Source organism: Vicugna pacos, chromosome 6 (assembly GCF_048564905.1).
Source record: "Vicugna pacos chromosome 6, VicPac4, whole genome shotgun sequence".
Lineage (NCBI taxonomy): Eukaryota > Metazoa > Chordata > Mammalia > Artiodactyla > Camelidae > Vicugna > Vicugna pacos.
The window spans coordinates 20131436-20159269 of NC_132992.1; the positions used below are offsets into that span (position 1 = coordinate 20131436).

Below are 27834 nucleotides of genomic sequence, written 5' to 3' on the forward strand. Positions count from 1 at the left end.
CCTGCCATTTTGGCAAACAAAAGATCTTGAGGCCATCATGCCATCAGACACTGCAGTTGCCCCCAACAGTGTGCCCTGAGGGGATTCAGAATGGAGAAAAATGGGATATTGGCCATAGATAGTTAAGATGCACATCAAATGAATAATTTCAATAAGCTCAGACTCTTGCATCTTCCCATCCATAGAAAAGTGCTAAAGTCATTAACTTGAGATGTCTGGCTTTCTTTAAATAGCAGTAATCTTTTGATGTTCTATCTGTTTTTTGTTTACTTTTTTGTATGTGTGTGCAAATACTCCTATTGTATATTGGCTCCTTCCTTACCTCTTCAGACCAGTCCCTCAGAGATATCTGAGAGGCTGTATCCCAGGCTAAGTCCTCAGTAAATCCACTGAATGAAACATAATTTTCGACTTGTAGGTTGTGCATTTTTTTCAATCAATACATGTCAATAATTACATTAAATATAAATAGCTTAAATACACCAAAAAATAGAGATTGCCAGATTGGATTTAAAACAAACAAACAAAAAAGTAAGACCCAACTATAAGCTGTCTATAAGGAACTCATTTTAAATATAAAAATATAGACTGAAAATAAAAGGATGGGAAAAGACATATCATGGTAATACCAAAGAAAGTGGGTAGGGGAGGGCTGGAGTGTCTATAGTAACATCAGAAATAGTAGACTTCAGAACAAAGAATATTGCCAGAGATAAAGAGGAACATTGTATAACAACCCTAAATGTATATGGACTAGACAATGTAACTTCAAAGGATACAAGGCAAAAATGGATAAAACTGAAAGGAGAAATAGACAAGTACACAATTATGATTGGAGAGTTTTATACTCTTCTCTCAATAATTGATAGCATAAGTAGAAAAAATATATGAGGAAATAGAAGACCTAAACAATATCATTAATTTACTTGACTCAACTGACATTTTTGAAACATTTCACCCAACAAGAGCAGAATATACATTGACTTGAGGAGTATACAGAATATTCTCAAAGGTAGACCACATTTTGGGGGGAAAAACCCTTGGAATATTTAAAATAACTGAAGTCATACAAAATATGTTCTGAAACAATAAAGGAATTAAACTAGGAATCTCTAACAAAAAGATACTTTGAAATTCCCCAAATATTTGAAAATTAGACAAGATAGTGGTAATTAACTCATGAGTTAAAGAAGTCACAAGGGAAATTAGAAAACACTTTCATTGAATGGAAATGAAAAAATAACAAACTCTCTGAGATGCAACTAAAGCAGTACTTATATTAGGGGAAAAAAATCTAAAATCAATTATCTAAGGCTTTGCCTTAAGAAACTGGAAACTGAAGAGTAAATTAAACCCAACATAGGTTGAAGGAAATAATTTAGAGCAGAAATCAAGGAAAGTGAGAACAGGGAAAACAACAAAGAAGATCAATGAAATGAAAAGCTTGATTCTTTGAAAAGATCAATTAAATAGATAAGCATCTAGCTAGAATGGTGAAGAAAAAAAAAGATACAAATTACAAATATCAGAAATAAGAGAAGAACTCACTATAGTTCCTACTACATTAAAAAGATAATAAGGGAATAATAAAAACAACTCTATGCTCATAAATTCAACAATGTACTAAAACAAATTCCATGAGACAAAAAAAAAATGCCAAAGCTCACTTCAGAGAATATAGATAACCAGCATAGTCCCATATTTATTAAAGAATGTACACTTTAAAACCTTCCAACAAAGAAAACTCCAGGTCCAGATATCTTCAAATATTCAAATGCTACCAAATATTTGAGGAAGAAATAATACCAGTTTTCATTAACTCTTCCAGAATGTAAAAAAGAAGGGAACACTGATGACTCATTTAGGAGGCCAGCAATGCTCTAACACAAAAACCAGATAGTAACATACAAGAAAAGAAAATTACAGACCAACAGTCCACATGAACTACATGAAAAAGATCCTCAACAAAATACTAGCAAATCAAATCCAGCAATACATGAAAAGGATAATAGAATAATAATAATCAATATATAATAATCAAGTGGAATTTATCACAGAAATGAAAGACTATTCAACATTTGAAAATCAGTCCAATTTACCACATCAGTAGACTAAAAAAGAAGAGCCATATTATTCTCTCCATAGATGCATAAAAAGTATTTAACAAAGTTCTGCATTTGTTTATGATAAAAACTTTTAGCAAACCAGGGATAGAAGGCAACTCTTTCAACTTGATAAAGGACGTTAAAATATCTACAACTAACATCATTTTCAATCATGAAAAACTAAATATTTCCTCTCTAAGATCAGGAACAAGAATGGTCTCACCACTCCCATTCAACATCATAGTGGAGGTTCTACAGAGTGCAATAAGGCAAGAAAAGACCAAAAACATACACAGAATGGAAAGAAGAAAAAAAAAATCATCTCCATACACAGCAGTATGTTTTTCTACGTAGACGATCTCAGAATATCTATAAACAAAACAAAACGAAAACAACCAGAACATATAAGTAACTTTATTGGGGCTATAGGATACAAGACTGATAAACAAAATTTCACTGTATTTCTACATTCCATCAGTGAACAATTTCAATTTTAAAAATAGTACCATTTAAAAGAGCACACACAAAAAGAACCAATGAAATACTTAGTTTTAAATGTAACAAAACATATGTAGAATCTGCATGCTGAAAATTATAAAACACAGGTGAAAGAAATCAAAGAAAACAAAGAAATGAGACACATACCATGCCTATGAATTAGAAGACTCAATATTGTTGAAATGTCAATTTTTTCCAAATTTCCTATAAACTCAAATCAATCCCAATCAAAATCCAAACAAGATTTTTAATCAAAAATGACAAGCTGTTTTGAAAAGTTATATGGAAAACCAAAGGAACTAGCATAGTTAACACAATTTTGAAAAAGAAGAACAAGATGGGAAGATTCATAGTACCTGATTCCAACATTTTTATGGATTGAATGTTTGTGTTCCTGTAAAATTCGTATGTTGAAACCATAACTCCCATTGTGATGGTTGGAAATGAGGCCTTGGGGAAGTAGTTTGGGTTAGATTAGGTCATGAGAGTGTTGCCTTCATGATGGCACTAGTGGCTTATAAAAAGAGAAGAGAGAAATATCTTTTTCTGCATGAGCACAGAGTAAAGGCCATGTAAGGATGCAGTAGGAACACGGCTCATTGCAAGCCAGGAAGAAAGCTCTCACCAGAACCCGGTCATGATAGCACCCTGATCTCAGACTTCCAACCACCAGAACTGTAAGAAAATAAATTTCTTGTTTAAGTCACCCAGTCTATGGCTTTTTGTTATGGCAACTTAGGCAGATAAAGACAAAGATTTATTATAAAGAGATAGTAATTAAGACAGTGTGTAGCAGAGGAAGGACTGACACGTAGTTCAATGAAATAAAGAATCTGAAACAGACCCACAAATATATGGTCAATTGATTTTCCACAGTGTTGCAAAGGCAACTCAACATAGAAAGGATAAAGTTTTCAACAAATGGCACTGGAACAACTGGATATCCCTATGCAAAAAAGAAAAATTAATCTCAATTCATAACTTGTGCCCTATTCTCAAAGCAAGTCAAAATGGATCACAGATCTAAAAAAAAAGGATCAAAGACCTAAATCCAAAATTGGAAACTATAAAGCCTCTAAGGAAAAAAAAAATAGGAGAAAATCCTTATGAACTTGGATTAGGCAAAGATGTGTTAGATATAATGCCAAAAGCACAATCCATAAAGAAAATTAATAAATTGGATTTCATCAAAATCAAGAACTTTCCTCTTCAAAAGAGAGCACCATAAAGAGAATGAAAAGATACCACAAATAGGTAGAAAATACTTAAAAATAACATATCTGATAATGGACTTGTATCCAGAATATATTTAAAACTCTCAAAACTAAATATTAAGAAAAAAAACAACCAAACAACTTGATAAATGGACAAAAGACTTAGAGACTCTTCACCTAAGAAAACATCAGATAGCAAAAAAGCATGTGGAATGAGATACCACCATACATCCATTAGAATGGCTAAAATTTGAAGGAAGAGAAGAAGGAGAAGAAGGAGAAGAAGGAGGAGAAGGAGAAGAAGAGAGAGAAAAGTAAACAAAGAAAGAAAAGAAAAAAAAAAGACAGTATCAAGTACTGATGCAACTGGAATTCTCATACACTGCTGGTGGGAATGATCTCTACAGGAGTACACAAAAACAAAATGCAAAAATAAACTATATTTCTATGTGACAAAAAAGAACTTTAAAAAAAATGAATTTAATGAAAGATACTTTACAATACACTTTTTAAATAGTGTATCTTCAAACATTTTTCTGTCTCCCCTATCATTCTCTTTTTTCTGGGACTCCATATTAGGATCCAATCAAATGTTCTATTAGGCCCTCCACAGATCTCTAGTACAGTATTACAATGTTCTCTCTCTCTTTCCTCTGTGTTTCATTTTGGATAGTTTCTACTGCTATGTCTTCAGGTTCACTAATCTTTTCATCTGCAATGTGCTATTAATCCCATCCAGTGTAATTTTCATTTCAAATGTACTTTTCATCTCTTGAAGTTTAATTTCAAACTTATTTTTTTAGTATCGTCTATTTTTTATATCTTCTATTTCTCTCCTCATTAAGCTCATTACCTCTTCTACCTTCTTGAACATATTTTAATACACATGCAATGTATTAAATTCCTGTTTTAATTATTTTGTCCTCTAACTCTGCCGTGTGTCATTTCTGTTTTTTTTTATTGATTTTCCCCTTGCTATAAGCCCTATTTTTATGCTTTATTACATAAAGTAAATTTAAATTTATTTAAAGTAAGGTGGGAATATTAAGTCAGATGACAGTTAATATGAGTTTTATGTAGTTGAGTGCTGTATTTTCTGTATTCCTTTAAATATTTTTGGACTTCATTCTGAGATGTAGCTAAGTTATTTCTTGGAAACAGTTTAAATCTAGTAAACTTTGCTTTTCTGCTTTGTTACACAGGTCCAAAACAGCCTTTAAACTAGGGCTAATTTGGCACTACTGTTAGGCAATCCTATTCTGAGAACTTTACTTAACGGCCCAAGAATTAAGAGGTCTTTCCACTTGGGTTAGTAGTTTCCCAGTTTTGTGTGAGCTCTGAGGATTTTTCTGTCTGCTTTTTTATAGTTCTTCTTTCTCAGGCCTCAGTGGTTTCCTCACATGCACATCTTTATCAGATTTTTCTCTGTTACTCTCTCCTCCGCAGTACTCTGCCCTGTGAACTCTATCCACCTTGACCTCCCTAAACTCTGAACTCCATGAGACCACTAGGCTCTTTCCTACTTCCTCCAGCTATGGCCTGGAAACACTCCAGGCAGTAAGCTGAGACAATCATAGGGCACATCTTATTTCCCTTCTTTTGAGGATCATCTTGAAAGCGCTGGATTACCATCAAGCTCTGCTTGTTGTCCAGTATCTGAAAGTCATTGTTCCATATATTTGATTGGGATTTTTTAGTTGTTTAAGGAAAGAGAGTAAATCTGGTCCTTGCTACTCTATCTTGTCCAGAAGTGGAACTCTATAAGTAATTACTGAGTGCCTACAATTGTGCCAGATGCAGCCTTAGATGTTGAGGATACGGTACTGACCCACACAGACAAGGGTCCTGACCTCCAGGGAGATGCATTTTAATAAAGGCCTGTGAAGACAAGAATTCCGTTCTATAATGGGAATGGACACAATTAAAAAATCTTCACTTTCAGGACTTCTAGACCCAAAGTTACAGCTTCAACAATAGCAGATTACACTGGAGGGCTGAGGGTAGGGGTGGAGGTAGAACAGACACTTATATAAAAAATATTGCCTATCATCTTGTAAATAGAATATTGGTTGGTCATAACAAAAGCGCATTAAGAACTAACATGGGTAATGATAGTGCTCATTCAATAGAATTCTAAATCAAGTTAACTCACGTGAAATACTTAGCTCAAAGCTCAATGTGGACTGCTTTTCACCTCACTTCACTTCAATTCAATTCAACAAATACTTATGGACTCAAATTTACAGTTCACAGTAGTGTCTGGAGGTTTTCCGCCCACTCTTGTGCAACTTACATATTATTCCTATAGACTTCTACTCCCAGATGCAGAATTCTCTCTAGAAGAATCTCTCCCATCCAAGACTAGCTACATAATTTGTGGAACCCAGTGTGAAATGAAAATGTGGCCTTCCTCATTCAAAAAATATTAAGAATTTCAAGATGTTGACAGGAGAGAATTAAACCAAGCACAGGGCCCTCCTGCGAGTGGGCCTAATGTGACTGCAAGGTCACACACCCATGAAGCCATTCCTGCTCCTGCATCACCTGCAGACAAATTCCAGTATCCTCTGTGATGCCCTCAGCTATCTGTTAGACAGACAGAAATCTTTCCAGCAGCCCAGTAACACAGTTAACACAAATACCAAACAAGCCAATTAAAACACTCATCACTCAAAGTTCACATGCACAGTGCTTCTCCAGTGTTACACAACAGGCACTTAATAAACCTTTGTTGGACAGTGAATAATAAAGAAAATAAGAAATCATATACTAAGCAAGGAGCTAGACTAGCTTTAATCATCAGGACCTTTCTGGCACCCATGAAATATTCCCACATTGGGTGACCCTTCTTGAGCTCTAAGGATGGTTCTGCCAGTGTTAATGCAGTGCTAATATCATTTAGTAATCTTTGAAGAAAATGCAGAAAATTTGTTTCAAATGAAGGAATTATATTTAGAGGAAAAGCAGAGAACTAACAAACTGAAAATTACAACTTTCTAATCATTGGATGAGCTAATGTGGCTATAGCATTATGTTATCTTGTGTCAGCTAAAGAAAAGATTTGGAAATTATCCTGCTTCCAAGAGGATGATTGAAGAACTCAAAATACCAAGGAGGAATACTTGGAGGCCCTCTCATTCCTCCTTTGCTCAACTCCATCCGGCCTTGTGGGAGCCACCTCAGTCCTTGCAGAGCAGAGCTGGTAACTGAGGCAGAAAGTGAGTGTGTGTCAGGATCAGGTGGGTGAGCAGTCTAGGCCTTGCAATGGAAATGGACGAGGCTTGGAGAGAACCCAGAGAAGCCCTGGGAGCATGCTCATGGGTCTGGACAGTCAGCATCAACAACCACCTCTCACAATTAGTCTTACAAGACTGTGATCAGAATCTTTATTCTCTATTTCCTGAACTTCTTGAGAGACTTTTGGCTTGCATTCTGATTAGAAAAGCCTGATCTCTAGTATTTCCTATTGATTTATAGTTGGCTAATTATTTTCCATGGCTAAATTGTGAGGTGGACAAAGTCTAGGAAAGTTGGTGCTAGTCTCTCACACCCGACCCTCCCCTTAGATACTCTAACTATATCCCGTTGGTGAAAGTCTGTCCTTGTTTGGGAAACAAGTTAAAAGGAAGTAACTTGGCCAAACTATTTGTTGTTAAGCATTTCAGAGTTGGTCTTTTTGGGGGATTTTTTACTCTTAGGCAGGATTGGAAAGATTTGGAGTCAGAGGCTCCATGAGCAAAGTGACCTCATGAATTTGGGCAAAGTATTTAACTTCCTTGAACCTTGAGATCCACGTCTGCAAAATGGAAGTGATGATAAACATATCTGCCCAAAAGACTGGGAATCTGCCTACTAAATGAGAACAAAAGTAAAAGAAAAAAAAATTTGTATGAAGGGTAACATGTTCCCAAAATTTTAATAGCTAAAGTATAAAGATCCTAACACAGATCCTTCGGCTTGCCTTTTTAAAGCGGTATTGTTCACTTATCATATCTCAGGCACTATTCCACACCTGAAAGACATTTCAGTAATTTTCTCATTTAATCCTGACCACACACCTTTGAGGAACTCACTATTGCTATCCCAGTTTTCCAGATGCGGAAACTCAGGCTTAGAGAGATGAAAAAACTCGCCAAAGTCCCACAGTAAACAAATGACAGAGCTGAGTTTGAGTCCAGAGTCCTTGCTCTTAACCATGGCTCTCTACTGCTCATCCTGCCCCAGCCTCCCATGCCTTCCACCTCTCTTGTTTTCATACTACCCATCTTTAAGATCCAACATAGATGAGTGTTCCTTGTTCTGAAAGCCTTTGGACTCATTTCAGGCCCCAGCGAACTCACTGTCTTCTTTTATTGCCTGAGCTACTCATGTGTCAGTCATGTGGCACCATTTGTATTTTCCTCTAATACTGCTATTTGTCACAGTGTTGTTTTGTATTGTAGCCTAGAGGGGGGGAAAGTGTGTATAAAAGCAGCAGTAGAATTCCTCATTGAAAATTGTGGGGCTTTTTTAAAAACAAATTATCTTGATTGGCTCTTTGGCTATGAAGCTCCAGTAGAGCAGAGATCTTAGCACCCAGCACATAAAATTTGTGTAAAAATTATTTGTTGAAAAAAATAGAATCTCCTAGGATATGTGCCCAGATTGTCTGGAGCAATGGAAAGTGAGAATGCATGTTATTTGAGGAAATGTAAAGCACTCAGCATAGTACCTGGGACAAAGTAAGCATTCAATAGGTGATGGCTATTTTGTGCTACATAAGTAATACAGCAGGGATTACTGGAGCATCTTAGGAGGAGGAACAGGTAGAAGAGGGCAGGAGAAGAGAGAAAGACACGGAGCAATATGGTGGTTGCCGGGGCTCTATGTAAACAGCAGGCCAGTGGGTCATTTCAGAGGTGCCAATGGCTAAGAATCAATTAAGGAGGGGGGCATTTAACGTTTGCTTTGCTGAGCTACAACTTCACTCTCCTTCCCTCAAGTCTTCAGTAAAATCAGCTACACATACAGCTTAATGTCAGTGATACGTGGAGAATTCACCATGCCAGGTGGTGTTCAAGGCTGCCCCAGGTGCGGGAGGGTGGGGGGGCTGAGGGAGGTGATATTGAAGAGGGAAAAAAAGGCAGCCCACCCAACAAAGTTAGAGAATTCAGTAGAAGTGTGCAAATAGAGTCAGAGACGCAAGGAGAGAGGCTTCAAGAATCCTCAGAAATATTGGGAATGATGGTGATTATTCTCATTCTACAGGAGATTGGGGTTCAAGACAATTTGAGGATGGGGATTGCCAGTAGTCCAGAGCGCTCTGGGACATCCAAGTGGCTAACACTTTGGTCATCTGTATAATGCACACTTGGCTTATGTCCTGTCCCCTTAGCTGCAGTGTAGTCTCCCTGGGATAAGAACTATGACAAGGTGTTGAATCAGTACGGCTTTTTATCCCAGTGTGAATTTCACTCCTGTATATTGACACACTAGATCCTGGCAATAACCCTCTGAAATTGTATGGCAAATGTCAGTGTATTTCCCCTCTTTCAAAATAAGAAAGTGCAGTTTGAGTGGTGATTTCTGATCCTTGGGTTACAGAGCCAACAATGAGCCAAGCTGGCCTGCAGCAGTGGAAAAGGTCTGAATGCATGGGAAGAACCTGGAAGTCAGGGTGAAATATAACTTTTCATTCCCTATCCCCTCTCTTATCCTCTAGAGACACACTCACACAACAGTTTCCTCTCTAGCCCCACAGAGATATTTGTCTGTCCTCCCAAATCTCACATTTATCACCTAGGGCAAAACCTTTAGATAAGCTACTTAATATTTAAAAGGGTGATGACAATGGCATCTTCATAGAGCTGTGGAATTAAATGAAATAAACAATTCATTTAATGAAGTGAAATAATTAAATGAAAGTCTTTGACATGTTGCCTGGCACAAAGGGATGATTAATAAATGCTCTGTCTTTTTGCTTTTCCCTTCTATGGCTCTCCTTTCTGTCTTTACCCGTAAGTTTAGGTTCAATGCTCATTCTACCATGCCATGTTCCTTTTGTTTCATTGTACTTTCAGCAGCTCCTGAAGCATGACTAATCATCTGACTCTTCGCCTGGGGGTAATCCAGCAGGGTGGGACCAGGGCTGGGCTGAGCTTGGATTTGGCTAAAAGCCAGACAGAAAGCCCTAAATCATCATTAAGCTGTGAGAACAGAGATCCAGAGTGGTGTACCAAATCTGTTCTCAGGTCCAAGAGATGACCTCAGAGCCAGGAATAAGGGGCACCCAGGTTGTCAAATAGTTGTCCACATGAAAATATCTGTCCATAAAAGAGAAACACGATCTGCAAAGTTTATTGGTATATTAGCCTACTTGGGCTGCCACAAAAAATACCATAGCCTGAGTAGCTTAAACAATGAAATTTATTTCTCACAGGTCTGGTAGCTGCAAGTCTAAGGACAGGGTGCAGCATGGCTGGGTTCTGCTAAGAGCTCTCTTCCTGGCTTGCAGACAGCTGTCTTCTTGCTGTGTCCTCAGATGGAAGCAACAGCAAGTGAGGGCTCTAGTTTCTCTTGTTAAAAAGACATTAATCCCACCATGAGGGCCCCACTCTCTTGATCTCATCTAACCTAACTACCTCTCAAAGGCTTCATTTCCAATACCATCACATTGGGGGTTAGGGCTTCCACGTGTGGAGGTGGGGACACATAAACATGCAGTCCTTAACAACTGGCACGGCAACTACTACAGTGCAGCTCTTATTTTACTTTAGTCTGTGCAATTCTGACCATTAAAAAGAGATCCTTCAGAAACTGGACTTTGTTTCTAAACAAGTGAAAAATGTACTTTTGAAATTACAAAGTTCATTTTTTCACTGATACAAGACTCAAAGATACCTCACTCATCACAGATTTCTCACGACTATAAATATCCTCCCATATATTTGATGTAGGAATTGAAACAGAATGCTAAGCTTTTTAAAAAGAAAAATAAATTTGGAGCAACAAGTTCTTTGCTGAAACCGTATTTCTTCTTGTCAAGAGCCACTGTTCCCTTAAGGGAAGTGAACATTATTATGTCTGCAACTCTGACTGTCTTATAAAGAGAAATTAGAGGGAGCTCCTTTTCCCATGTTACAAGTCTCAAGTTTGAATTCTTTGTTAAAAGAATATCTCTTTATGTTTATTTAACAAAATGCATGGAGTGATAAGGTACATCTCCTAAGGAAAACAGCTGTTCAGATCTATTGCTTATAATGAATTATATATGTTGCAGACAATAAGTTATTTATTACATAATAGATTATTAGATTAGAGGCAAATTTGTTGACCGTAAATAAGCAAATAATCCTTTTGTCACATGACTGAAATATTCAGACCAAAAATATATCAATTATTTTTAAATAATTATATATCCAAATTCAATGCTACATTTTCTCATTTAAGGTAACTGCGATTTTTTTAAAAAATTAATCTTCCAAATATCCCTTACCTTAAAAAAGTGTTGCAGGACATAGCAGCCCTTAACAAGCATTAGATGTGGATATTAACATATTTTAGGAACACTGCAGGATATCAGAAAGAAATGCTAGACAAAGAACAGCACCTTGAGGAGCTATACTTTCATAAAGGAAAAACACCTCGTGCCACCGCAGTGAATGCTGCCTGCCTGGGAGACCACTTGAGCTTGGTGCCCAGGGGCCCAGCCCAGACATTCCTGAGGTTTTGTCAAGCTCCACGTCAGAGCACTGAAGGGACTCAGTGGAACTTGACAGAGGCCTATGGGGGGTGGAGTGCTGAAAAAAGGCTCACAGAAACCACGTCTTAACACGATCACCAAAAAACTCAATTATTATTAATAACAACAGTTAACCTTTATGGAGAGCTTACTTGGTGCCAAACTCTGAGCCAAGGTCCTTTCATGCATTGTCTCACTGAATCCCCTATGAGCTAGTTACTGCTTCTTCAAATCCCTGTTTCATAAAAACCTTATAGAGGCTCAGAGAGGTTAAGCAACTTGCCCAACTGCTGTTAAGGGGAAATCTTAGTTAAGAATCCAGACAGCTGGGTATTTTCTCAAGTAGAATCACAAATTCCCAATCGGTAGGTTCCAAAATCGACCCCTGACTCCCCTAATGCCCTAGACAGTGCTGATTAGGGTGTTGCAGTTGGAGCACTGATTCAGCCCCTCAGTTCACGTATTCCCAGGAATCTGCTCCAGTTCCTGATAAAGCCAGCAGTGTTGCAATGAAGATAAGTAGGCATTTCCCTGAAATGAATTAAGATAACTCTCACAGTAGGGAAGGGCAGCCCGGCTGCTCCAGCTTTGAAGTCTGCAAACTCCACCTGTGATTCAGTCCATAGGTCAAGCCTTTCCACAAAATCACTATCCATATCACCTGAGAGTAGGAGAAGGAAATGGAATTCAACCTGAATCAGATGGGGGCATAGAGAGCCGGGGCCACGAAAGGACAGCACAGATAAATGGGAAGCCAGCAAAGAGAGTCTTTGGAGCTAAAGCCCTGCCTCTCTGCTTCCCTTTTCTCCGTCCTCTGTCTTCCTTTCTCTGGCCTGATTAAAATCAGTCCTCAGGAAAAGATCTGGGGTCAGCTGCTTCCCTGGAAACCAAAGTCAGGAAGCACATGTAGCTTCTGTGCCCCTGAAGGGCTTTGAAGAATTGGTGAGCAAATGAGGGAGGCAGGCTTTGTCTTGTTCAGGATTATTTCCCCAGTACCTAGATCAGTGCCTGGCTCCTTAAAATCTGTTGACTAAATGAATTTTGGAGGCCAGGGAGTCCTTAGGACTCTAAAACTGAACACCTGTTGGCCCTGGGCTGTGGACCTGTGGGCCACAGGTATTAGTTTCTGAGCAAAGGGACTTCATGTGCTGAGAGATCCAGTACTGTGTGGGCCCCAGGCAGCAGAATGTGTGAAACCAACACAAATAATGTATCATTACATGTACCCAGGGCGCCCTTCAGCTCTTAGTAGAGATTTATACGTCTCATCCCAGCCTCCAGCCCCCACTTCCAGAACAGTAGGTTGGCTTTATGATTGGAGGACAACTTTCCTGGGCAAGGAGCAAGGGGTCTGGATTAAGCCTTCCCTTCTGCTAATAGGCCAAATTATGTCCCTTTCCCCCAAATGCATATGTTGAACCCCTAATCCTTAATGTGACTATATTTATAGTAAGGAAGTAATTAATAGTAAGTATAGTAAGGAAGTAATTAATGCCTAATGAGGGCATAAAGGCAGAGCCCTAATCCAATAGGATTAGTGTCCTTACAAGAAGAGACCCCAAGATGCTGACTTTCTCTCCCCACCATGTGGCAAAACAAGAAGGTGGCCATCTGCAAGTCAGGAGAGGATCCTCACCAGAAAACAAACTGGCCAGCAGAAATAAATTTCCGTTGTTTAAGCCAACTGGTCCATGGTATTTTGTTATGACAACCTGAGCAGAACAAGACATCTGCTTCTTCTATAAGGCTTCAAAGATTTATGGTCAGAGGTTCAAATGAGCAGACGTACCTTCTAGGCCCACTCTTACCCAAGCCAAATTTCTTCTTGTTATGTATCTCTTATTCCACACAAATGGACACAACACTGCTTTTTCTCACACTCCTTTTCTCTTTTGCCACGTCTCAGATATTAAATCACAAATAAGGCAGACTCTGTGGGACAAGAATGCTTTGAAGATCTGAGTATGCCATGATGCCCTGGTGGTATTGAGAATCTTCTTAGTCTGTCTTGGTTCTCAGGGTCTCAGCATCAACGAGGTGAACTTAAGATGTCTCCATTAAAATGATCATGTTACTTTGGGGTAGGAGGACAACATTTTAACACCCTTTTACAATTTAGCAGGTCAGCTGGCTATCTCTGAAGGGAATTGGATAAAGAGATATATTTAATTGGAGGAAAGAAGGTTCAAGAACCCTGGGTGAGAAAGCCTAGGAACCAGAGTTGGCGTCTATAAGAATGTGAAGCTAAACTCAGCAAACCAGGTTTGTTGACTTGATAGTTTTTCCCTTATCTCCCAGATCGAAAACTACAGTAAAGCACTTGATGCTGGCACAGCATATACCTTAGCAACGTTAATAAACAAGTATGAAGCATTTAAGATAAAACTTTAAATGATTAACTGATTAGCTTGGAAATTAAAGAGCAGGGCTCCAGGGTATGGGACATGATTAAAGTTATACATATATAATACACACACACACACACACACACACACACACACACACACACACACACACACACACGAAGTGAGGCCAGGGTAGGGAGAGGGTAGCAGGAGGGCTCTCTGTTAGAATAGGCTGAGGGGAATGGGGAGGAGTAGGGAAGTTAGTGGCCAGAAACAGGAGGTAGGAGAATGCTGTTGGCTGACAACTGTACCTGTTATCACTGCCGTGGCAATGAGGCTGCACATTAATCACAAAGACTATTGCCCTTTCCAAACTGATACACAACCAATAGCTTGGGAGCAGGGAGGGGCTAGAGAAACTATTGGAAACAAAAGAGTTTTCTATAAAACTGTTACGAAGTGTTATCAGACTTAAGTCCAATCTCAACTTTTCACCACACTAAAATGCTCGTGAATTAAATTAAAATTAAATTAAAATCACCTTGGAAATGTTTTAGGGTGGGTCACCAGTTGTTCTGTTCTGTTTTAAGATGCTCTGTTGTCTAGTGGCTGGGCCATCATTGCCTTGCTGGCATCCGGAAAAGCAGGCCCCTAAATCACTCAGCACAGAATCAAAAACTTTGCCTTTAGATCCCATTAATATACAACAAATTTCTTCTGTATAGCACAAGGAACTATATTCAATATCTTGTAGTACCCTATAATGAAAAAGAATATGAACATGAATATATGTATGTATATGTATAACTGAAACATTATGCTGTACACTAGAAATTAATGTAACACTGTAAACTGACTACACTTCAATTAAAAAAATTAAAATTTAAATTAAAAAAATTTTTAATAGATCCCATTAAAAACTTGAGGTTCCCCTGCCAAAGCAGTCATTCATATATATCTAAATAACTTACAAATATGGTTTATATATTAATAAAGCATTCCAACAACTTCCTTTTTAAGAGTCATGAAATTTGTACTGTGGCCTTCTGAGACCCAAGTGAGTTAAAGATAGTATGATGACACTAGCCATACATAAAACGACAGAGATTTGCAAAACTCAGAGGTGAGAAAAAAGTAATTTTATTCTGGACAACCTTTTAGTTAAATTATTGAGGTGAAGAATAAATATAGATGACCTTCTTCTCTGGACTAGCCTTTCTTTAAGAATCAGAAATCCCTACTTCTTTTTGGGCATTTGGTTCTGAGCTGTTGAAGCAACTTGTTAAACTTAGAACCAGCTTCAGTTTCCTGAGACTAAACCAGAGTAAAACTAGGTTTACAGACATAGCACAAAAGTCAGTTGCAGCACCTTTTGTCTGTGCTGTGGAGCCATGCCCTGGGGAATTATGTAGTGGTCAGTTATTAGCTATTTCCTATAACTACTTTGTTTAGGGTGATATTGTTTATAGAGCTTTGATTAGATGAAGTAAAGATTAAGAGAATTATAAAATATGTAGTGATTCATCCAGTTCAACTCCTTCATTTTACAGATGGGGAAATTGATGTGATTACAGTGGGTTGAATAGTGGCCTCCAAGAAGATACATCCAAGACAAATATCATAGGATATCACTTACATGTGGAATCTAAAAGAATGATGCAAATTAACTTATTTACAAAACAGAAATAGACTCACAGACATAGAAAACAAACTTACGGTAACCAAAGGGGAAAGTGGTGAGAGGAGGGATAAATTAGGAGTTTGGGATTAACAGATACACACCACTATAAATAAAATAAACAACAAGGATTTACTGTATAGTACATAAAACTATATTCAGTATCTTGTAATAACCTATAATGGAAAAGAATCTGAAAAAGAATTTTGAATCACTTTGCTGAACACTGGACACTAACACAACATCATAAATCAACTATACTTCAATAAAAAATAGAAATTTTTTAAAAAGATACATCCAAGTCCTAACACTAACATCTGGAAACTTGAACATGATCTTACTTGGAAAAAGTGTATTTGCAGATGTAATTAAGCTAGGGATCTCCATATGAGGTCATCCTGGATTTAGGTTGGGCTCTATCTCCAATGACAGATTTCCCTCTAAGAGAAAGGTGGAAGGAGATTTGAGACACAGAAGGGACAGAGGAATGTGAGACAGAAGCAGAGATGGAATCAGGCAAGCCATAGACCAAGGAAAGCCTGGAGTCATGAGAAGCTGAAAGAAACAAGGAAGGATTCTCCCCTAGAGCCTTTGGAGGGAGAGTAATTCTGCTAACACCTTGATTTCAGACTTCTAGCCTCTAGAACTATGAAGAGAACAAAATTCTGTGGTTTTGTTTTGTTTTTAATTGAGGTTTATAACACTATATGTTTCATGTGAACAGTATTATATTTTTACTTCTGTATACCCTACAGCACGCCCACCACCAAGAATTTAGTTTCCATCTATCGCCATACAGTTGATCCTTCTTACCCATTTCACCCTTCCCTCTGGTAAACACTACTCTGTTCTCTGTATCTGTTTGTTTTTGTTTGTTTTGTTCATTTATTTTGTCTTCGTTTGTTTTTTATATTCCACATATGAGTGAAATCATACAGTATCTGTCCTTCACTATCTGACTTATTTCACTTAGCACCTCAAGGTCCATCCATGTTGCTGCAAATGTAAGAGTTCACCTTTTTATGGCTGTGTAATATTCCATTACACACACACACACACACACACACACACACACACACACACATATATATATATACACACACACACATACACACATACACATACATACATACATAGACACAGACACAGACATACACATACACATAGACACACATCATATCTTCTTTATCCATTCATCTGTTAATGGGCACTTAGTTGTTTCCGTATCTTGGCTATTGTAAATAATATTATGATGAACTCAGGGGTACATATATCATTTCAACAAAATTCTGTTGTTTTAAGCCACCCACTTACAGTAATTTGTTACACCAACCTTATGAAATTAATACAGTGCCAAAATGATAGAACTGGAGTAGAACCCAAGTCTCTGGACTCCCTCAGTCTTGTGTATGTTTCCCTGCCATTGTTTCACATCCTCTGAGTTCTGATCTTGTCAGAGACATGAAAAAATTCACTCTTCACTGCTGAAAATATAACTTCTAAGATGGAGGCAATGAAGAATATTGTAGACTCTGCTGTGCCCATGAGTTGATGCTTAGTCCCTCCGACAACTAAGCTTTCTGGGCTTGAAAGTAATATATCTGACTGCAGTATTAAGCACAGGGAATCATTGTAAGATCTGGAAAAAAAAGCTGACAAAATATAGCCAAAAAGTTAGGCCAGTTAACGCCAACAAGATACACAGAGAACAGATAGTGATAACAGCAGCTAATCCATAAGGTCTCTGTGCTGTCACCAAGTACTTACTGAGCACACACTATATGCCAGACATTTTTCCAGGCTCCCTGATCTTAGTGGGAATAACAGGGTCTCAGAGAGGCAGGGCTAAGTGACCATCTGAATGCTTATGCTTCCTTGCCTTGTTTCTGCCTTTCTCTCTGCCTAGAATACCTTTCCTCTTCTCTCCCAGGGAAACTACTAGGCATGTCTTAAGAACCCAGCTCAAATGTCATATCCTGCAGGAATCAATGATTTAAGCTGAAATACACTGTGTATGTATTCCTAGGATAGTTGTTGTAATTATTTCTTCACTCATCTGATTAACCCTGCACTGACATGACCTCAGAGTAAGGATGTCTTACTTGAATTTGTATCCTTAAGGCCTAGCACAGATCATACTAGGGACTACTCTTTGTTGGGTGGGTGGATGGGTGTTGGCCTGGACCACCGCCTGACAGAACAGGGATCCCTCTCTGCCCTGTCATTCCTCTGAGCATTCCTCTGCAGACCCCCTACAAACCGAGGACCATTTCTTCTCAGCCTGGTATTTTGCTCGCCCAGCTGTCTGGTGAGCACTGTACTTTTAGATTTCACTGATCAGTAAAACTTCAAAAATAAATTTGGAGGTCAAAATTGGATTGCCAATTTTTAATTTTTCCAAGTAAAGGCATTTAAAAAAATTATCACCTACTTTCATAAAAGAAAAGTCACTTTAACACCTCAAAAGTAGGAAGGGCACAACCTTAGCCCGGAGGGTAGTTCTTTGAATTAAATACAGTTAGCCTTTTGGAAAATTTACCACATCAACCTTATTTTCTTTCACGCCATGATGAAAGGTTCATTCCTGCTTACCAGTTCTAGAATAATGTTTGGAAACAACTGATTTAGACCTTTGCTTCTGATGGTGGCTCCTGCAATCTTCTTGACTCAGGAATGAGTTCTAGGCCCCATGACAGAATAGTCCTGCAGGCTCTCCCCACGGTTTCTTTACTTGGGTGTGGAGAGAAGTACCTGAAACAAGAGAACAACTAATGTATATTGAGCACCTCTGTGCTAGCTGCTTGGCATGTGTATCAGGTGCACTTTGCAGTTGGCAAACTCAAGAATGCAAAAAATGTAAGTGTATTTCTCCTCTTACTGGATTTACTTTCTATCTAAATAAGTTTGACCTAGTGACAGAAATATAATCTTAATTCAGAGTCTCTCCCCCTTTCTCTCCTTAAGAGTTGCATCTCTGATCCAGGGGACTGATTTAGGACATCAACAGGGATGATTTAAACCTCCCAAGGTCTTAAGCACTGAAAAGATTATGGTGTAATTGAAAACATTTTAAAATACTTATTTCGTAGTTTATTATTTCCCAACAGAGTCCTAGGGTTTTTTTTTTTTTTCTCCTAAAATGTATCACTTGAAGTGCTTTTAATTCTTTCGAAAAATTTTCTCATTTCTTGGGGTGGATGCTTTATTTTCCTTGTGTCTTTGGCAAGATCTTGACCCACCTGTGGGGTCATCTGGTCCTACTCATTGGTCCTCAGAATCCACTAGGTTATACTGGATTATACTGCAGGCCCATGCAGGCCACCACGGAGTCCTCCTTGCTCTGCCTAGACAAGACTGCCTCAGATCTGAAGGCTCTTTATGCCACATGTGGGCCACTCTGGGTTAGAGTTTATCTTCTTCGTGTAAAACTTAGATCCCTGTTAAAAGGCAACACTTACTATTACCAGTCATTATCCTTTTACAGAAAAAGAAGCTGAGGGGGTACAAGAGTGGGTACTAGGCAGGAAACAGGAGGACACTATACCACATTATTTTCCATTGGCTCAAATTCTCTTATATATTTTTTGTCTCAATTTCCTTTCTGATTCTTACACTAGAATATAGGTCTATGAGAACAACACATCTGTCTTTCTCATTACTATAACTCCAGAACCTGGAACAGTGCCTGGCATATAGTTGGCCAGTCAATAAATATTGTTGATCAAATGAATGAGAATGAATGAGATAAGGACAACACAAAGAAGTGGAACGGGGTCAGAATGAGGGTGCTGGAAGTGCTGAAAATAAACTTCAATTATTTTACAATTCTGGAAGTTTATGTCAGCTCTTGCTTGGAGAGTTTCCTTCTACTGTACCAAGAAATGACTTTTTCTTCCACAGCCTTTCTTGTGTTGTTTTTTGACTGTTGCCTGTGGGCTAGCATTTCTTTCCAGCTGGAAAATAAACTACTTTGGGTAGAAGTATCAGATATAGCTTTGCAGCTCCCCTTCATGTATAGCACTTTAAGAGCAGAGAGATGCCAGTTTACTGAATACATGAACAACTGGAACTTGGGTCCTGCACATCCAGAGAATTCGTGAGGAATGGACTCAGTGTTACATCCAAAGTGGTGTCTTCTTCTAGACTAAGTCTTACCCAGCCTCAGCATTCCACATCCACTTCCTGGGGTACAGTGCCTCCTAGTGGAAGTCTAGGGCTGCTGCCTCCTCCCTAGATGGTCCCCAACATGGGCCCTCGGTTACTGCCTCAACAAACTCCATCTTCTCATCCTTAAAATCTCAATGTCACCCCCATGGATGAGGCCCGGTAGACTCAAAAAGGTCCCTTCTAATGAGCTGAAGTACTCACAGGGAAAACAATGAAGGCCCCATTAGAGCCAGGTAGTTCTCCAGATCAGAGCAGCACTTCTCAAACTTCAAGGTGTAGATGAATAATCTGAAGAGGACTTTGTTAAAATGAAGATTCTGATACAGTAGTTCTGGGACCAAGACTCTGAATTTAAATTAGCTTCCAGGTAACAATGATAAAATAAAATAAATACAAAACAAAACAAAAATAAACTAGCTTCCAGGTGATACCAAAGAATGCTGGTCCAGTCTGTACTGCACCCCTGTGGTGACCTGCAGCTGCAGCAGTAGCAGCTCCCAGATGCAGCAAGTATGACCAGGAAACCATGGGGTTGATTGTTTAAGCAAATACTCTGAAACATAAATTGCATTTGTCCCCTTCAAGGTTTGCCTGCCTCCTTCCTGGTGCTGAGACCTAGAGAAGAGCTCTGACCTCCAGCTGGAAAGGGGTGGGAGAAAGGACCACATTCCCAGAATCAGAAACCACAAAATGTGGTTTAAAGCAAGAAGTCAAGGCGAGGAGGGTGCTGCCCGACAGCTCAGGGAGGGTGTCCCGGAGCAGCTGTCTTGGTGAGGTCATCCTAGGCAAGGGTCTTTAGCTCTCAGCTTTGCCAGTCCAGAAACCCCATTTTGTCAGTGTAACCAGAGATAAGGAGACTCAAGAGAAATGAATCACACCAACCAGACTCTTAAGAGTCTAATCAAAATGCCAACAGTAACAAGAACAAACGCCAACTAATCAGAAACTTGAGAGTGTGAACGAAAAATACTGCAAACCATATCAATAAACAAAGAATGCTGAAACCATCAAGTCATCAGCCACTGCTGCCGCCACCCCCCACAGTGAAGACAAGCCTGCAGCCCAGCCTCTGCAGCCACTCACAATGGTGCACTCTGAGGGGACTCAGAATAATAAAGGACAAGATACTGGCCCTAGATAGTTAGATGCTTGTCAAAGGAATGAATTCAATCAGCCCAAATGTTTGCTTCCTCCCATACATAGAAAAGCACTAAATTCTTTAACTTGAGTTGCCTGCTTTTCTTTAGATAATAAGTAATCTTTTAATGTTCCAACTACCTGGTCTTTGTTGTAAAGCTCCTGTATAGTCTAGCTCCTTCCCTACCTCTTCGGAGCAGTCCCTCAGAGTGATCTGAGAGGCTGTCATCCCGGCTTGAGTCCTCCCGCCAAATAAAACCTAACTCTTAACTTTTAGGCTGCACATTTATTTTAGTCAACAGAGCAATGCTCTCGAAACTGAGCAGGACCTTGTGGGGCCCTCCTGGGTTTAAATCCTTTCAATGACCCACTTCTCGTCTGTAGGAACTAGTCTTCATTCAGCCTTCAAGACCTTCCCTGAGTACCAAAGGGCAAATTCAAAACAGTTGTAAATCCGGAAAGGGAGGGAATGCAAAACAAGGAACAGTCAAGAAGCAATTAAAAAAAAAAAAAGGCAAGTACAAAAAGCAAGGTCCTGGCTTCTCCTCAAGGACTATACATAAATTGTATCTTTGAATTCTTCCCCAGGAACTAAGGCTCCCATTCAGGTGGAGGATGGTAACTTCAGGCAGAGCACAAGATTCCTGGAACACCGCCCTGTTACCTCACCAACAACCAATCAGAAGAAAGTCTGCACATTGTATAAGATAACAAAGCCTCTGATCCTCTCCCCAAATGATTAACTGCCATTAACTTACCCTTTCTCCCTTTAAAGTCTTTCATGGCCTAGTACGAGAATTTTCAGAGTTGGTTCTGGGACACAAGACTACCTTCTCCCAAGGTTACCAGGCTTCTGAATACAGTAAACTTTCCTTTGCAGGGTAATTGTATATCTGCCAAGAAAGTCAGCAGCCAGAAGTTAGGAGTACCTTCCTTTTCTCTGACTCTTCCTGCAACTGGGAACTTCTGTTCGGCTTCTTTAGCACATTCCTACCCTCAGAGTACACTTCAGTTACCTTGGATGGATGTGAATGGCTAGAGTGAGTTATCTCCAATGGTGCCCGTTTATGGTTGTTGTTTTCTTGATTGAGTGTTTTGACTCATAATACTCTTAGAAAGTGACTATCTCAGAATTTCTCTCCAGATTCTGGGAGCAGCTCATTGTCCACTTACGCACCTGTAGGAGAGGAGTATGGGGGTGTGGGCAAGGCCATCAGGGAAAAAGTCGGAGCCTTTTCTTGCTTCCCACCCCAATACTTTACTCCATCCTGCAGATTTAAAAATCTTCAGTGTGGTCATTTGGTAAGTGGTCAGAGGAACAGAAGTTGTCATATTGGGGGGGGGCTGGTTCTTTTTTTGCTGGTGATGTTGATTTTCTATATATGTAACACTTAAAACAGTTAACCAAAATCGGGCAAGTTCTGAGATTCACCTTCCCTCATTATACTCTCTGCTGGTCTGAGCTGTCCTGTTGTGTGGCTATAAACTCGGCAAGTTTAGGGAGCTGGGAGTGGGGAGATCCTGGAAAATTGCCGCTCTCCACAGTGTCCTGCTTTTACAAGCTGTTCTGTAAGTCTCTGTTGATAGATTGTCAGTAAAAGGGCCACAACCCCACTGCGACGTCCATCTCTCCAGAAATGCTTCCTGACTTCCTTTGCCCTCCCCAGGCCCCCTGGGAGAAGCTCCAGAGGCTCAATGGTCACTTAGTCTCATCTCATTCCCTCCTTGACAGTGATATAGCCACTGCCAGCCACCCAGGAGCCAAATCCAAAACTTACTTCCATTTTGCCTAATGCCAAATGACAGACCTAGGTTTGTCGAGTTTGGGTTTTTTAAGTGTTCATAAAACAAAATAACAAATAAAATTTGCTTTAAACCTTAAGTCGATTAGGGGAAAAAATCCTCAAGGAGAAAGCTCTCACTAAGAGGCTATGGAGATGGAGGCCACAAACTCCTTTTCAGCACCCTCACAGTGGCTACGAGAACCAGCGCCTCCAGAGCCGCCAGATTTTTCTTGTCTCAGTGTATTGTCCGCACTGCATTCTTCTAAGCCTTAATACATGTTTGCACAGTGTTCCTACAATCCCTGCATTCCAAAGTATTGAAGTTGCAGCCGATATGAGACTTTTTTTAGAGAACCCAATGTATGGTTTCACTACTAACAGGAGCCAAATGAGAAAAGAGAGAGTACCACACGGAATAACCCCCCGCCCCCAAAAGATTATATTGCAAGGAAGATGATGGTTGACTGAATTCACTGGCCGATGAATAATTAGAAATGGAAAGCTTAGTCGCGGAGTTCACTTTTGGCTGCGTTATAATTTCGGCCCTGACCTAACTTCAAACTACAAGATGGGGCACAACCAGAGAGGAACTCGGCCTCCCAGATCTAAAAAGGCGCCCCTGCCGTGCCATTGTTCCCACAATGCCGTGACTCGGATTCGAACCGAGGTTGCTGCGGCCACAACGCAGAGTACTAACCACTATACGATCACGGCGAGCTACTGGAGCGCCACGAGGAGCGCGTCACCGAGTGTCCTCCTCGTCTGGATGGCCGGTGCTCTAGCCTTCCGAAGCTGCTCATGGTCGACCAATCCCCTCGGGCCCTCGCGCCGAGACCAAAGCAGACGAGGGGCGCTCTGGACTCCCGGCCAAAGTCTCGCTGATCTTCCGCACGGACCGTAAAAGAGAGGACACGAAAGTGCTCTGCAAACTAAAGGGCTCCTGGGAGGCCCGGCCTTGGTCTGGGATTCTTACGCAGCCTGTGCGGCCGCGAGGCCCCGAGGTCCTCCGAATGGCGGCGCTGGGACCCCCTCACACCCACAGCGCCCTGCCGCCCACACAATCTAAAGGGGCTCTGGCTGGGGATGGGGCTGTCTCTTAAGTCCTACAACAAGGAAAATGAGTTCGGACCCACTCGCACAACTTCCTTTGAGACGCAGGGTTAGGGGAATCTGGAACATAGCCTGGCCCGCGGTAGTGAGGCGATGGGATCCGGCCCGCGGGAGACTGCGGACTGATACCGAAGCAGCAAAGACAAACTGCGCTTGCGTACACTCAGGGACCTGTGATGTTAGAGATGGGCGGGAATGAGCAATGACATGGCAAGGGGGCGTGCCCTTAAACAGAGAAGAGTTCAGACAAGGAGAGAGAGGCATAGGTCCACAGTAGCTCGCCGTGATCGTATAGTGGTTAGTACTCTGCGTTGTGGCCGCAGCAACCTCGGTTCGAATCCGAGTCACGGCATTGTGGGAACAATGACACGGCATGGGATCTAAGCTTTTATCGCTCTCCTCCATTTTTTTTTTTACCGTATCAGATTGTAATAACATTCTTAAAAAGGATCTCAATTCTCTTACAACAGTTGAAAACTATGTTTACGCCAGTTCTGACTAAATTGGACTTCGGAAAAATAGACTTTCGGTTACACTGGGCTACGCGCATTACCATTCTTGGGGACAAAGCACAGAACACTCAGAGGGCTAAGTGTTGCAACTGACATACGTACAAATTTCTATGGCAGCACTGGAAACCGACTCCCAATAAAAGGAGGCGAAGTCTTCGCATAGGAGGCGACCTTTGAAGCACTCCTTAAAAGCAGAAAGGGAATTTGTCAAGCAGCCGGGATAATCTCGTGTGCTAAGGTTAAAGGAGGTCTCGAAAAGAAACTGGCATCATTCCTCTTTGTAAGTCTTCTCTCTTCCCCATCCCCATGACGCCCAAAGGCCGGGACCTGACAGTAGGCGCTTCTTAGGGACCTGTTGAATGAATGAAAACAAGTAATTTGGGAAGGGGAAACGACACTGAGGAAGGGCCACAAGATGATCTGGAAAAGGTAGACAAATTTTCTACAGCCTAGGGGGTGGCAGTGAGAGGTGGAGGAGTGAGAGGTGGAGGAGTGAGAGGATTCTGTTCGTGTTTACCAAGATCCCTCTGGCGGCTCTGCAAGTGGGTAGGTGGAGTGGGGCGAGTAATTAGAACAGAAGACACTGGAGAGACGGGTGGTCTCTCTGGATACTTGTTAGAACGAGTGGCACGTTCTCAAGTCTAGCAAAAAGCCACTGCCTACTGTGAACTCAGCCTGGTTCTAGGTGCCCTGGGTACGGGGGCACGTGTGGACAAGAAGAAAAACCGGACCTTGTCCCAGCTGCGCCCAGGGGCACAACGGAGGTGGGCACCGGGTCTGGCGGGAGCATTGCAGAGGAAGGAGTCAGGGTCCTTGGGAGAGTAAGAGGAAGGAAGTTGGTGTTGGAGGGTAGGGGAACGGCAGGGTAAGATAGATATGTTCATTGAGTCCAGTTCTGGAGGCATCCACACTCTCCGCAGAGGCGGCACTGGGTCACTCCTGGGGAAATCAGCCCGGAGGCAAAGCCTTGAGGAGCGCCCCCTGCAGGTCTGGGGTCGCTGGAAGGGTCTCTCCGGCGCAGGAGAGATGGGCGTCCTCCAAAGTATGAGAGTTACATATCTTGTGAACACTCTGATCTCCGGCCATTCCCGTCCCTGGATGCCCAAGGGGTCCTCCCTAAACTCCCACCTCACCATGGTACCCACCCTTTCCCACTGCATCATCACCTCCCGCGGCTCATGGGCCAAAATTGGAGAATCATAGCAATTGGCAGGAAAGCAATGCGCCTGCGCGTTCTCAGACTCGGCCTTAGGCGGGAACCCCGCCCCATAGGTGGACCTTTTGGTGACGTGCAGAATGGGGAGGCCTATAACTGTTGAAGAAGACAATCAGAAGGCCATCCCTACGGGTCCCCGGTAGCTCGCCGTGATCGTATAGTGGTTAGTACTCTGCGTTGTGGCCGCAGCAACCTCGGTTCGAATCCGAGTCACGGCATTGTGGGAACAATGGCACGGCAAGGGGCATGTCTTTTCAAGTTTCTTTTTTCCCAGCCCATAACATTTTGTATAAATTGTAATTCATCTTCTTGGAATGAACTGCCACATCTTTCAGCTTTGAAAACTGAGCCACCCCTACTATCGCCACGTTCAGTGATTTTCATTTAAATCCCACAATACGACTCCAGATCAAACAGTTGTAACCCCTTTCCTTCTGAAATAAACCGAAAATCAGTGTCTAAATCATTCTCCTACGCCAGCAAAATAGCGCCCCTGTGACCTTGTGATTTTTTCCCTTTTCATATATTGTCAGAAAAAAATGGCTTTGTTCATTTTAAAATAGAGAATATACATGCAAAAATCCAGTGAAAAGTCTCCCTCTCATTCTTCACCCTATCTACCAATTATTGCCTGTTTCCAATATATCTTTCTGTGACAGTCCTTGTATCAACAAATGTGTATATATGTATACAAACATACTCCTCCTTGCTTCTTGTGTAATACAGATGTCCTCTTCCCTTCCTGCTCTCCCCGAGAAGTCAGACTGAACTTGAAGTGTTAGATTTGCATTGATAGGCAATCTCGCTTTACAGGGAAGAGTACACATACCCTGAAGGAATCTCCACCTGCCTGAGCCTCTCCTTTTTCTCCCCTGGTCCTGGCTCCAGGCTGGGAAGGGTGGGGCACTGTTTGGATTGATAAGGGAAAGGAATTCCTTACTGGGCCAAGAAAAAAACTTTTAGATGGGAGTCTGAGCTTTGTTAGGAATCAGCCTTATTTTGATTTCATGTTGGAAGGGCAGGGAAGCATCCTAATTTTGGAGTTGGGACTAGACTTGATAGTCCATTTGGAGACCCTCCACTTCCATCTCTTTCTTATTTTATTGTCAGGATCCAACATAAATCACAAACCACTAGAGGTAGAAAATTCAAGTTCATTGAATGTAGAATTGAATCATACTATGTTTGCATGCATATAACCTTTCCATAAATTTTCGAACAGAGGTTTCTTACAGAGTCCATAAGTGAGTGACGTGGCCCAGTTTGCTTTATGGTTACATCTTAGGTTTTATTCTTGCAACACAGAACCATGCTACTTTCATATCAGATAAATAGAAAACTTGGTCCAAATGAAGCTCCATCTACATGTAGAATCTCAAAGAACAGAGTGCATATGTGAGTGTACTGGGATATATTTGTCCCCTCAAGGTTGTGGACAAAGATGGACCAAGACAAGGCTGGAGACAAAAGGCAAGGACTAGACTTAGAAGAAGACAAAACCAGAAGAGATGAGAGCTAGCACAGGACTGGGCAATCAAAGGCAAGCAAACAGAAGTGAGGACACCCTACTCAGTACCCAGTAAGAAAAGTGAGCTCTGAGGACTAGGTGTTGGGACGTGCACAAATTTAGAAGGTTAAGGGAGGGAGAGAAGGATGTGGCTTGAGAGAAAAGAGAATATTGTCATTTTAAGGAAAGTTTGGGAGAAGAAGTTCTCAAGCACAGAGGAAATCAGCAGACTTAGGTGTTGCAAAAGATAAAAAGGAATGAGACAAAATCACTGGGCTTAACACTTGGAAGTCATTGTTGACTTTTAAAACCTTCCATGAGCACAACCAGACAATGGGTATCCAGAATCAGAAAAAAAAGTACACTCCTTCTCCCGATAACTTCACTTTTGGGAATCTTGCCAAAGGAAATTAATCCTAAACTTAGAAAAGCTAACCTCATCAAGATGTTTGTTACAGAGTTGTTTACAAGGGAGGAGAATGGAAATAGCCTAAAAGCTCAACAAATAAAATGTTGAACTAAACTAAGGTATGCTCACTTGATGATATAGTAAATAACCATTTATAAAGTATAAAGTCAATTTTTAAATACTATTTCCAACTAAAAGGGATAAGGTTCCCTTGAAGAAATGACTGATTTCAATGTCATGAAAAACAAACCAGCAAGAAAAAAACGTGGAACTATTTGAGATTTAAAGATATTAAAGAAACCTAAAAATGCAATGGGGGAAACTTGATAAATCCTGAACCAGGATAAAAAAAAATATATATATATATATATATATGTACATGTATATATACATACATACACATACACACATATGACTTTGTGGGGAGACTTA

General features: G+C 40.6%; 1 protein-coding gene and 3 non-coding genes across 6 annotated transcripts in view; 2 read left to right on the forward strand and 2 right to left on the reverse strand.

Moving 5' to 3' along the window:
* The window catches only part of SLC28A2 (solute carrier family 28 member 2), a 59295-nt gene extending 35431 nt beyond the window's left edge, over positions 1-23864 (reverse strand). For all 3 annotated transcript variants that reach the window (XR_012073338.1, XM_072962508.1, XM_072962509.1), the window contains exon 1: positions 23346-23864. The gene's annotated coding sequence lies outside the window, so the exon portion shown is untranslated. The remainder of the gene's footprint in view (positions 1-23345) is intronic.
* Positions 23291-23362, reverse strand: TRNAH-GUG (transfer RNA histidin (anticodon GUG)). The gene has a single exon. It is a non-coding gene; the product is annotated as a tRNA-His (tRNA).
* Positions 23865-24038: 174 nt separating the features above from the next.
* Positions 24039-24110, forward strand: TRNAH-GUG (transfer RNA histidin (anticodon GUG)). The gene has a single exon. It is a non-coding gene; the product is annotated as a tRNA-His (tRNA).
* Positions 24111-25632: 1522 nt separating this feature from the next.
* Positions 25633-25704, forward strand: TRNAH-GUG (transfer RNA histidin (anticodon GUG)). The gene has a single exon. It is a non-coding gene; the product is annotated as a tRNA-His (tRNA).
* Positions 25705-27834: the final 2130 nt, after the last annotated feature.